This window comes from Vombatus ursinus, unplaced genomic scaffold (genome assembly GCF_900497805.2).
Source record: "Vombatus ursinus unplaced genomic scaffold, bare-nosed wombat genome assembly UNPS02014170.1, whole genome shotgun sequence".
Taxonomy (NCBI): Eukaryota; Metazoa; Chordata; class Mammalia; order Diprotodontia; family Vombatidae; genus Vombatus; species Vombatus ursinus.
In genome coordinates, this window is record NW_020953948.1 from 1,234,750 (window position 1) to 1,247,721 (window position 12,972).

The window sequence follows — 12,972 nt, forward strand, 5'->3', positions numbered from 1 at the left end:
TTACTAATCACTACAAAATACTAGAAAAATTGGAAGCAATCTGGCAGAAACTAGGTATAGACCAACATCTCACACTGTATCAAGATTAGCTCCAAAGTATCCGTGATTCAGATATAAAAGGTCCCCTCAAGCATAATGAAAGAACTATAAAGATACACTTTTTAGCTTTGCATAGGGGATGAGTTCACCACCCAACAAGGGACAGGAAAGATCACAGAAAATAAAATGGGCAATTTTCATTACATTAGAATCTAAAATGTAAATGGAGTTATTAACTGGGAAAAACCTTTGCAGAAAGTCTCCTTAATAAAGCTTTCATATCCATATTATTATAAACAATCATATGAGAAATATGTTCCACATCTATAATCACTAATGCAAAATGCTAATAATTAGAAAAATTTTAAGTTCGGTAATGGTAATAAAAAAATGAGAATCAAATATTGGGGGCATTTATTTTTATTGATTGGTTATTTGGTACAGAAATTTTGTATTTTTTTTTTCCTTTTCACCTAAGGGAGGTCAGGTCTGAGGGATAGGAAATGTTTGTTAATTTTAAAATAAAATTTAAATAAGAAAGATGTTCCAAATCACAAACAATTAGATAAATGCAATTAAGTCAACTCTCAAGTTCCACCTCACACCCATGTAATTGGCAAAGATGATAAGAAAATAACCTGTGTTGGAAGGACTGAGAAAATAGGCACATGAGTTAACTTCCTGTTGGTGAAGCTGAAGAAGTCACTACCCTTTGAGTCAGTGATACTACTCGATGACATTTTCTCTTGAAGAGAAGGACTCAAGTGTCCAAAACTTTAACAGCTCCCTTTGTTGTGGCAAAGGACTGAAAACTAAGGTGTGATGCCCTGCAATACAGCAATGGATGAACAAATTGGTATATAAATGGAACAGAACACAAATATGCCATGAAACCTGGGCAATGTCAGTGAAACCTGGGGAGAGTTATTTGATGATAACAACTGTGTAAAGGCCAGTCAGTTTGAAAGATGCCACATATTGGATTATGGCAATAACCAACCACTTTTGCAGAGGATTTATCAAGATCTGCATCACCTGCCTCCTGAATGAGAGGTGATGGACATAAGATATAGATTAAAGTATATTTTGGCACATAGTGTAGGAATTTATTTTGGTTGACTGCTTTCCTATTTTTTTTTTTTTTTTATTTTGGGTAGGAGAGGATGGCAGTGATAGAGTTAGGAATAGGATTACCCTTCCCCCACTTCAAAAAAAAAAGGAAAGGAAATTGATGGATTTTTAAAATTGTTGCTCGTCCGTTTTTGAAGAGGACCTATAATATCACAGGGTCATAACTTGTATGTGAATTGGATTTCAGTGAGTCAGAGTTGCACAAAGTCAGCCTCATTCTTTCAGAGTCAAAAGTCCAGTGGCAAGACAAAAGTCAGGACTAGCGGTGGTGGATGATCTTGGCATCTTCTATGTCTGACCAAACTCTGATCACTCTACAGCACTTGCTTTAGCCTCTTCATGGCCTTCGGAACAAATTGTTCTCATCCACCCGGGCTGCTGGGGAAGTCTTCGTGTTTGGGGTAGACATTCCCCTAACTTAGCGATGGGTTCGAGGCCAGTCAGTTACCAAAATGCATCTACCAGTGTGTGGCCACTGCTGCGGTTGCGTGGAGCCACAGGTGAGCGTTCAGTGAAGGTGGACACCAGAGGGGGGATGAAAAGGGTTCAGCAGCCTTCACACCAAACGTGCAATAGACTAGGAGGAAGTCCAGAAGGAGCGAGGATAGATTTGAAAGTGTCAGGTTGAAGTTTTTAATTACTCGAGAAAATCCAGCTCTCTCTATTAGAAGTTGTTTCACGTGTAATCCTCTTTTTGTTTCAGGGTGTGTAGAAAATGCTTCTTCTGTTTCATGTTTGTGAATTTCAAAATAAAAAATAAAACATAAATGGTTCCCTTTTGTCATTTGCACCAGTCGTGAAGGCATGACAGGAAATCGCAAAGTGATTTTGCTATGACTTTTGCTTACTGTTGGTGCTTTGGAATGTTTTCATGTGGTCATTCATTGTTGCCAGTGCTTTTGAAAACTTCATATCCTTTCAGCACTCAACTCTTAGCAATAGCTCTTTGTACACAATGGTGGCCCTTACATATTTTGGATAAAAATGAATCTTATTGGTCATTTTGACATAACGTTTGATATATTCTCCACTCTACAATTTCTCTGTGACGTTCCTGAATCCTCCACTACCCCATCTGCCTTTCCATGCCATCTGCCTCTGTACCACCTCTACCCTTTGTGCCTTATTAAAGTGTAATAGAAGCATTATTCCCCGGTGTGAGTGTGGTCTTTCCTGGGAGTACCCAAAGGACCAGAAATTCCCACCCCATTTCATAATTCCATGAGTTAATTAGAATTCATTACAATATTGCTATTATTGCATACAATGTTCTGGTTCTGTCCACTCCACTTTACATCAGTTCATATGTCTTCTCTGGGTTTTCTGAAACCAACTCTTTCTTATAGCACAATAGTATTCCACAATCATGACACAACTTGTTCAGCAATTCCCTAATTGATGGACATTTCCCCAATTTCTATTTTTTTTCTTGCAACCACAGAAAGAGCTACTATAAATATTTTTGTGCAGATGGGTCCATTTCCTTTTTCTTTGATATCTTTGGGATACTGACCTAGTAGCAGTAGAGCTGGGTTAAAGGGTTAAACAGTTTTCTTGCCCTTTGGCATTGTTCCAAATTCTCTTCCAGAATAGTTGGACCATTTCACAATGCTACCAGCCCTAATTCTGACTACCAAATAGAGGAAATTAAAAATATAAAAGGCTATTAAGATAGTGTTATAATTAGTCATCTGGGAGTAAGATGGATGGAAGACAAGGTTAGTTGAGTGGGAATCATGCCATTTGAATTATAAGTTACTAGTGTTGATCTCATTTCCTCACCTGTGTCTTCTTTCCAATGACACAGGAGGTACAAAGAAGAAAGGTTACTAGAGGATATGATGGAGATAATTGTCAAAAATAAATGTTAATGGAATGATTTCACCTCTCAAAAAAGGAGGGTAGCAGAATGCATTAGAAAGAACCTGACAGCCTGTTTTGTATAAGAAACACCTTGGAAATAAAGATTCACACAGCATTAAAATGAAGAGATGTCATGTAGTAATGCAATTTGGAACTTTGCTCCCAAAGGCACTCAACCATGTATCCTAGTGATAAACTACTAGTAGACCTACAAACTAAAGAGATGAAGGAGGGAAAAGACCTATCCACGTAACACAAAAGTATAGCTGCTGGTTTTTGTTGCTGAAAAGAACTAGAGACAAGAGTGGTGCCCATATTGGGAAAATGAATGAGCAAATGACGGTCTAAGAATATAATGAAATATTATTGTGCCAGAAGAAATGATGAAAGGCACAGTTTCAGAGAAACCTGGAAAGAGTAGTCTGAACTGATACAGAGAGAAATGAGCCAAGCCAGGAGAATAGTTAATATTGTAGTAACACCGATCAGTACCATGAACAACCATGGCTGTAGATCAGTGGTTCATTCTTAGAACCCCTTTCCACAACAACAGCAAGGGTGTTGTGAAGACCCCTGGTCATTTGATTATTTTTAATTAATATTAAATATTCTTGATATGTGCATAAAGTGCTTATGATAATGACCTGGATAACTTTTTTTCCTTAAAGCTCCAAATCTATACTTTCATTAAATTCTATAATTATAAAATATCAAATTTAATTCTACCTTTAATTATGAGAAATTTAAAAAATAAAATCAACTATAAAATAACTGAAACTTTGAAGTAGCGCTTGTAAGAATTTTTTTTTAATCCAGTAATAATTCATATTTACTCTTACTCGCAAGATTTCACATCAAATCTATTTCACAGATTTTGTTGACCGAATAACAATTTTTTTAGTCAACTAAGTTACAACTTGGAATATGTGGAACATAAAATATGAAGCTCATTTCAGAGTTGGACATTTTTCTTTGAACAAAGGTTTACAATATTTATTTCAACAGCCAACAAACCCAGTCTTCAGTTTGATTCTGCATCGTTGATTTAATAATAACAACAGAACAATGACAATAACAAGCATTGAGATAGTGCCTACTATGTGCCAGGCAGTGGGACAAATACTTTAGAGATGTCATCTCATTTATTTCTCCCCATAACACTGTGAGGCAGCTGTTGTGATTATCCCCATTTTGCAGTTGAGGAAACAGCTAAGAAGAGGTTAAGTGACTTGCCCAGGGTCATGATGCTAGTTAGTGTCTGGGGTGTTGTTTAAACTCAGGTCTTCCTGACTGAATGTCCAGTGCTTTATCTACCATGTCACCAGCTGTATTGTGATTTATAAAGAGAACATGGTGAAATGCTCACAAATTTATGAGTGAAATAATGAGAGAATTTAACAAGCTCTCTTGATGAGAGATGGAAATTCTTTTTTTTCTTTTAGCCCACAAACCAGCAAACAAAATTAATTGCTAGCTACAATATAAAAGATTTGTTTTACTATTGGCTGATGTGTAGTGTATTAAATTCAATTGCATATATTGCCTTCATTTTTAAAAACTTTATAAAACAACCACTGGAAGGAAAGAAAATCTCTTCAGACATACCTTTCTTTTTTCTACCACTAGCATACAGGCTAGATTCCCACAGAAACTCTACTGAATGATTCGCCCAAGTAGCAAACCAGTTCCTTTGAAAATCCAGATAGAATAGTAACATTAGAATATAAGCTAAAATCAGAAAATAGACTTAATGCTGCAAATGAGAGGCCATATAAGGTCTGTTTTTATTTTATTTTTTTTTTATTTTTTGCTATTTGGTAAGGCAATCGGGATTAAGTGACCAGCCCAGGGTCACACAGCTAGTAAGTGTCAAGTGTACACTCTGAGGCTGGATTTGAGGTCTGTTTTTATAGAACATCTGAGATAGTCCATGATGTCTTTTAATTGGCTTATAATCAAAATGCCTAATGCTTATTTAACAAGCCTACTATCTGTGCTGCCAGAAAGCAAACATTTGTAATATCTTGATGAAGTGGTTACAATGCTCATGACAGGCAATTACAAGGCAACTCTAGCATGATGGGACTGCTCTGATGCAATGTACAGAAAACTAATGAGGATATTATCTGTGCATATCTGTTTATATCTGTGACAATTGATTCAACTCTCTCCAGCTGGCGTTACGGAGGTAAAGATAAGCAAAGCAAGGGAAATATTTTTCCTGGTTTGTAGAAATCTATGTCATTATAAGCTAATTTCAGACTAAAGTGTAATATCTTTCCTGTCAATTTCAAAATTGTAATTTGCAAGGTTTTGTAAATGCAGAAATATTTTAAGAAGGTTATGAGATAATTTTTACATTTAAGGAGAGTCTTGTGGGCCTCAAAAGAGGGAAATGGGAATGGGACACTGCCACCATACATCTTTGGGGTTTTTTTTGTTGTTGTTGTTGTTTGTTTTGGTTTGTTTTGTTTTGTTTTTTGGTGAGGCAATCGGGGTTAGATGACTTGCCCAAGGTCACATAGCTAGTAAGTGTCAAGTGTCTGAGGCTGGATTTGAACTCACGTCCTCCTGACTCTAAGGTCAGAGCTCTATCTACTGCACCACCTAGATGCCCCACCATAAATCTTTGGAACTGAGAAAACTGAAACAATGTGCTTTATAAATTGAGGTGCTGGCAGCTAATCACCCTTGAGAAAATTGAAATTTTTGAATGATACCATTTGTGATTACAAATCCAGATTTGATTTGATTGAATTTGTCCTGATTCTAAAATACAATGTGTTCTCACATAAAGTGAGATATGTTCTATTAGGATAATTGTGATGGTTTGACTCTCTACAGGTAGATCAAACCTTAAAACAAAATATTTACGTTAATGTGATATTTAGCATTAAGGAAATATGCTTGGAAACTGCATGACTAAGAAAAGTATAATTACTCCTTACTGGCTTTGGAATGCAAATACTACAGAATGCCACATTGATGGATGGATGGATGGATGAAGTGATTTTTTGATAGAAGAGGATTTGAAAACACATTCAACTCAGTTGATGTTACTTGATTGGCAATAAGTTTTGTGTTGAGTTTTTAAAATCCATAATATTGTCTATGTTCTTGGCAGGCTTCTAACTTCTCTTGTGTGATGACTTTTGGGAAATTGTTGTATAAGAAATACTGTTAAAGTGAAAAATAGGGCCCAGTTGTTATTGTTGTTCAGTTGTTTTAGTCATGTTCTACTTTTTGTGGCCCCAATAGAGCTTTTTGTGGCAAAGATACTGGAGTATCTCCTTCTCCACTTCATTTTACTGATGAAGAACTGAGGTTAAAAAAAAAAGGTTAAGGGTCACACAGATTATTGTCTGAGGCCAGATTTGAACTCAGAAAGACAAATCTTCCAGACTTCAAGCCCAGAACTGTATCTACTGTGCCACCTTGCGGGCCACATAATTGTAACATTGGAAAATACCTCCTTTTTTGATGGAGACTGTTGTCATTATACTCAAAGCAAACTTTCAAGTATTAAATTGGGTATATTTTGCTTTAAAGTGAATAATAATAATTACTTACTGTTTGGGGGAATAGCCCAGACTTTGTAAATATCTGTGAAGTTCTTGGTGGGCTTGGCAGATTATCAGACTCCTGGATCTTCAGCCTTGGCCAGGTCATAAAATCTTAGCAACTTTGTGTGAGAAGTTACTGAAAGAATGATGTGAACTTCTAAAATAATGAAGTGGTTTAATGAGAAACTAGGATCTCACCTGAAGTGAAAGGGACTCACAAGTTTCTTTTTAAATAGTGGTTTTGATTGTGTGGTCATTGCTTATGAAAATTATACCTGGAATAGTATGTATTGATGTTATAACTTTAAGCCAACTTTTGTTGACAGATCCCAGATTTAAAGATTTTATTTTTGCTTTAGGGGTTAACATATCTTTAAATATTTTTAGATGTGGATATTTGTCAGCCTCACGGCTTCCATTAGCCACTTTTTTTCTGGGTTTTGAGTAAATTCTCATGTAATAACTGTATTATTAAACTTCAGAATGTAATTATTTTATTTATTTCTAATGATTGATTTCTGCTCCAGGACAGATTTAAACTACAAAGGATGACTGAAATAAGACCTTGTATATGTTCGTTGTTAACTGTAATAGCAAGAATATGAGAAAAAACATTTCTTGGAACGAACTGTAATTTGATATTGTCCTGAGTTTTGATTTCAAGTATGATTGTCTGAATTATCATTAAACTAATAATTCAGGGGAAATGCCATGTGTAGTTCAAAAGGAGTGTGATCTGAGAATTGCCACAGGTGGATATCTGTGCCTGGGAAAATTGAGAGAATGACCAGGAATTTATGATGGCAGCATCTTCTTAAATGAGTTTTTCCATTGAGCTCTTTCCTTTCTGAACAAGAAATTTTCCCACCTGGTCAGTTCTAAGCCTGGCTATGATGCCTTATGCGTAATGTGGAACTTTCCTGTATGATTGGCTGTTCCCCAGGGAAAGTACAGAAAGTCTAGTGGAGAGTCAGGAGTGCAAGCTAGAGAACGGTGGGTCCAGGCCCATTCTTTAAAATGAATGTTCTAGGAGCCGATGGTCAATCAGAAAGAGGGAGATGCCACAGAGAGCCCCTTTTCTCCTCTGATGTTGTCACCACTCTGGCCTTCAGTCATCTAGCACCCAGACTACTGCAGTAACCTGCTAGGTGTTCTCTGTCATCTAGCTACTTGAGTCCCTCCTTACCCCCTTCCCTCAGCTGAAAAATTGATCTTCCTGAAGTTCAGGTCTGGCGGTCAATGACCCTAGCCCCATGACCCAGGGATCATGCCCGGGGTTCTGTCCCACACATCCTGTAGGCATTGTGAACCTTCTACCATTTGCCTCTTCTGATGATTATTGAAACAGCAACAAAACTCCACGTGCAGCTTCTCAATCAAAAGCTATCTGAGCAGAGCCTTTCATTGCCACTTTCTATACGTTATCTTCTACATACTGTTGGAGGATTCTGGCCACCTTTGTACCCTGCAGTTCCCAGAATCATCAGCCACTCCAGCCTGAGCAAGGCCAAAGTTTATCCAGTAACTTTACCTAGGGCAAAAGCTTTACTCACTTCATCTCTCCCAGGAAAGCTTGTGGATCCTCATTCACATGTATCCTGTTGTCATCTGGCATCACTCTTTCTTATCTTCATGAGTCCCTTGCCTGGTCTCTGTCTTCTGTTAGGATTGAGAGATGGAGAGTGAGGTGCCCTACTACGATGCCCTGAGAGTCTTCTATTTGATCTCCAGGCTCCTGGGAGGAAGAAGAAAAGAGGACCTGGACCAGGAACGTCAATGCACACAAGGGCAGGCCAATCTAGAGAAGCAACACAGAAGGCAACAACATGAAAAGAAAACGAACTCTTCATATAAACAAAACCTTGACCTCAAAGACAGGATATGTGGAGACAACGTAAGGATTATAGGTCTCCTAGAAAAACCTAGTACATCAAACAAACTGGACACGACGGTGTAGGAAAGACTCCAGCAGTCTCCTTCCTCGTCCTGAGCCTCAGAAGGGAGTGGAGAGGAGAGGACGACATAATTTAGTGTCCTACGTATCTCCTGAGAGGGGAGATTCCAGTTTGACCTGTGGCCTTAGGCAATTAGAAATTCATCACTCCTTCTACTCCAATTTTTTGCTCCCTTGCCTGAACTACCCATGCTTCTAACTGGACTCTCCACTAAGTTCATTATAATATTTACTTTGAAAACCACAAAATTTCAAAGGTCATGTGGCCATCAATATGGAGGACTGCAAATTACCTCTGATCCTCATGACCTCTCAAACCTCTCTAAAGAAGAAAGTATGCACCAGGTATACAGAAATGTCTGTAGTCTCCATGTCTAGGACAGCAAGACCCCAAAGAAGTTAAAATCCTCAGGAGCTAATATTTAACTCATTCTCACTCAGCACCCCCTCTCCCATCACCCACAATGCTCCTGAGAGCAAGGATGCACAAGCCAACTCAGCTCTGAGGCTTCCAACAAAATGCAACCCCACACCCTGATCCCTTTCCTTCTTCCTAGGGCTATGTAGATCCAAACTCCAAGTTGCAGGAATTTGCTGTGGCCAGGATAGCCAGCGCAGTGTTATATGCTGCAGAGAGCAGAAGAACAGGGAGAACAGGGCAGGCCTAGGTTATTGTAGAGTTCAGCTCTACATCCTGACCACCACTTTCTCCCGTTTTCACAGAGATCCAAACTGCAAAAGACGGCACTTAGGCCGGGCTGCGATACCAGCGGTGTGGCAATGTTTTGTATTGCTTTGCCATAGAAAAGAGGAAAGAAGGAAGCGGGGCAGGATACCTTGGGTAGGGCTATTTGTTGCAGTCCACTAAGCATGAAGAAAAGAGCCCAATATTCAGCTGGGGACAATTCTTTCTCCAAAAAAGTCTCTTCAATCCAGAAACCTAGACTGGTGAACCATGAACAACTCAGTGTAGGAGGAGGCTGAGAAGCTTAAAGTTCAGTCCTTCCTCAAGCGGGAGTCATAGAATGAATAACTGGGGAAAATAAAAGGAAAATAATAACATTGCCAGTAATTTCAGGAAGAAGAAAACTCAGAGACCTTGAAAATATGCAGCTGAACTAATAGGGGAGACATTAATAGCACAAGGAGACATGGCCTGCAGATCTAGTAAATAAATTCAAGAATCTCTGAATAAATTCTACAAAACTAAAGAAAAGGATTCAGCCTCCACCTCATTAAAGGCAGAGGACCCTGTGACATTTGAGGAGAGCATGGAAGCAAGACACACTGTTCCAGAATCATTTAAAAGAGAAGTCAGAATTGGAAGTGCAGAATTTATAACCTGTAGAGTAGAAAAAATTGAGAGAATAAAAAAACTTGAATCCACGGTGGCAAGTCTCACCAAAGAATAAAGACAGGACAACTAATTGGCAATACAAATGCACACAAGTGCAGCCCAACCTAGAGAAGACATGAAAAAGGCAATAACATGAAAAGAAAACATACTCTTCACATAAGCAAAACAATGATCTCAAGCACAGGATATGTGAAGACAATGTAAGGATTATAGATGTTTTAGAAGAACCTAATAAGTCATATTAACATACATGATAGTGTAGGCTCCTACACTATAGGAAATACTACAAGAAAATGCCCAAGAACTTCTAAACACAGAAAACAAAGTACCAATCAAAAGAATCCATAGATTATCTCCATTTAAAAAAAAGATTATAGAGTCCAAGAAATATCCTGGTTAAATTTTATAACTCTATTGAGAAACAACAAATTTTGCAAGCAACCTGGAGGAAAAATTATAAATACAGTGAAAAAAAAATTGAATAGCACATAGCACAGAATTATTCAACAGTCTCCAAAAAATGTTGGAGAGAATGGAATAATGTATTCCAAAGAACAATGGTGGTCAAGTTGCAGCCCAAGTTGACCCACCCTACAAATTTGAGCTTAACCATAAATGAAAAAAAAAATGGATGTTCAATAATAAAAAGGCATTTGAAATACTGTTAGAAAGAAAACTGGACCTGAAGAAAATATTTACTTTTCAAAGGCTTAATATTACAGAAATGCAGGAGGGTGAGACACATGCAACAGAAAAGGAAAGCAACAGCAACAAGCATAGCAGAGAAACCAGTAAAAAAAAAAAAAACAACCTTCTTTCTTAATGTACACAAGGAGACAAAGTTGAATGTGGAAGACAAGAGGAAGTCAAAGTGGAGATTTGGGTCTGGGGCATTATATAATGAACCTCCTGATATACCATCTTCAAGTGAATCAGAGTTTTTGTTGGACTAAATTACAAAATGGGAAGTTGAATTTCAAGGGAAGGAGAGGATGAGGATGGAGGGGTATGTGTGATGTGCCCTGATCAAGTCAAAAGCTGGCAATGAAGGGAAAGGGATTCTTGCGGTTTCTCAAGAGGAAAAATGCCACAAAGGGAATCAGAGAGGAGGTGGGGATAGGATTGGAAAGAGGAGGTGGGAGGGGCTGCCACTGATGGACACTCCTAGGGGTAAGGAGGGATGTTCTGTGAAGACAAACAGTAGCCTTGTGCCAACCGTAGACTGGAGAAAATATTTATTACATCAGGATGGGGGCATTTGGAGCTTCTATGGGCAGCCAGCACCTGGCAGAGGATGAGGACATGAAGCCAGGGGGAAGCCTTTGAGACAAATGAGTAAGAAAGGTGACAAAGGGATGGGGAAAAGCTCAGTAGTGGGCTGCATAATCAGGGGCATGGTGGAAGCTCACTCTCTATCACCTGCAGGAATTGGTAGATTTATGGAAGTGAAGGAAGCACAGTAGGAAAGGGCACTGGAGGGGGACAACGTACAGAGCAACAGAAGGCACTTCTTAGAGGAGAGTGCCCACAATGGCCACCTCAGAAGTTCTGATTCCAAGAGGAGCACAGAGGACAGAAGGGCACTAGAAAAGTGTAAGGACCATGAACCAGAGAATGGTGGTCTAGAGTAGACAGAAAAGGAGGGTGGATAGTGAAGAGAGTCAGGAAGATGAATCCTCTCTGGAAAGGTGTGACAAAAACTAAAATGTAAAAACTAGTGAACAGATCAAGCAGAAGGGGAGAATAAGAAGAGGAATTCCATTGATTATTTAATAGGAAAAAATAGGGGAAGAGTTACATAATCAAATAAAAGCAGGAAAGAAAAATAAGAACTAAGACTCTAAAGGGAGATGAGTAACCAGTAAGAGGAGGGGTGAGGGGATGAGGGGAAGAGAATTGGTGAGAATAGGGGTACCTTAAAAAAGATTAAGCCAAAGTAACTAAAAAGAAACCCCTTTACCCATACAATAATCCCATTTCATCCCATCTCCCCCAGAAGATCAACCGGAAGATTGTTCATCTCCACCTTCTCTTATCTTCATTTCCTTCTTTTCCAGTGGCTGTGTTCACAACAGTAGAGAAAAAACATAACTTCACAAATTAGAGATAAATAAAGGAAAACATAAAGCCAACTCTCATAACCTTAATGTGAATGGATTAAACAATACAATAAAGTGAAAAAGAGGGAAAGATTAGATAAGAAAACAAAAATGATGTGTAGCTTAGAGGAAACGTTAAAAAAAAAAAAAAGCACAGACATACACAGAATAAAACTGAGGGGCTAGACATATTTTTTTACTATGCACCAAATTTTCCTGTAACTTTTGAGGCTACCACCAAACTACTTGTCACCCATCTTCTCAGAATATATGTCATCCTTGACTCCTCATTCTCTCTCAACCTGCATAAACAATCCATTGCCAGAGTTTACCTTACCTGCCCATTTTACCTTCTGAACATCTCTTGTGCACACTCCCTGTTTTCCCCCGACAATGCCACAATCCTGGCGAAGGCCCTAGTCACCTTCTACTTGGACATGTTGATAGTCTGCTGGTTGGTCTGCCTGCCAAAAGTCTCTTCTTGCTCGAGCCCATGCTCTATTCATCTGACAAAATGACCTGATTGAAGATCAGGTCATATCATGCTACTACCACCCTCTTTTTTTGTTTGTTTGTTTTTTAGGCAGTTGGGGTTAAGTGACTTGCCCAGGGTCACACAGCTAGTAAGTGTCAAGTGTTTGTTCTGAGGCCAGATTTGAACTCAGCTCCTCCTGACTTCAGGGCCGGTGCTCTATACCACCCTCTTTTCAATAAATGTCAATGGCTCCTTATTACTTCAAGAATCAGATTAAAAAAAATCCTCTGCTGGATGATGAAAATCCCTTATAATGGTCCATCTACCTTTCCAGGCTTATATCTTAAACTTCACCACTTACTCTGTGACCCAGTGACACTGTCTGCTTGCCATCACTCTGACATGTCAGTTCTTCTCCAACTTTGGGCATTTTCTCTGGATATTCCCCATGCATAGAATGATCTCCCTTCTCATCTCAGCTTTCTGGTTTT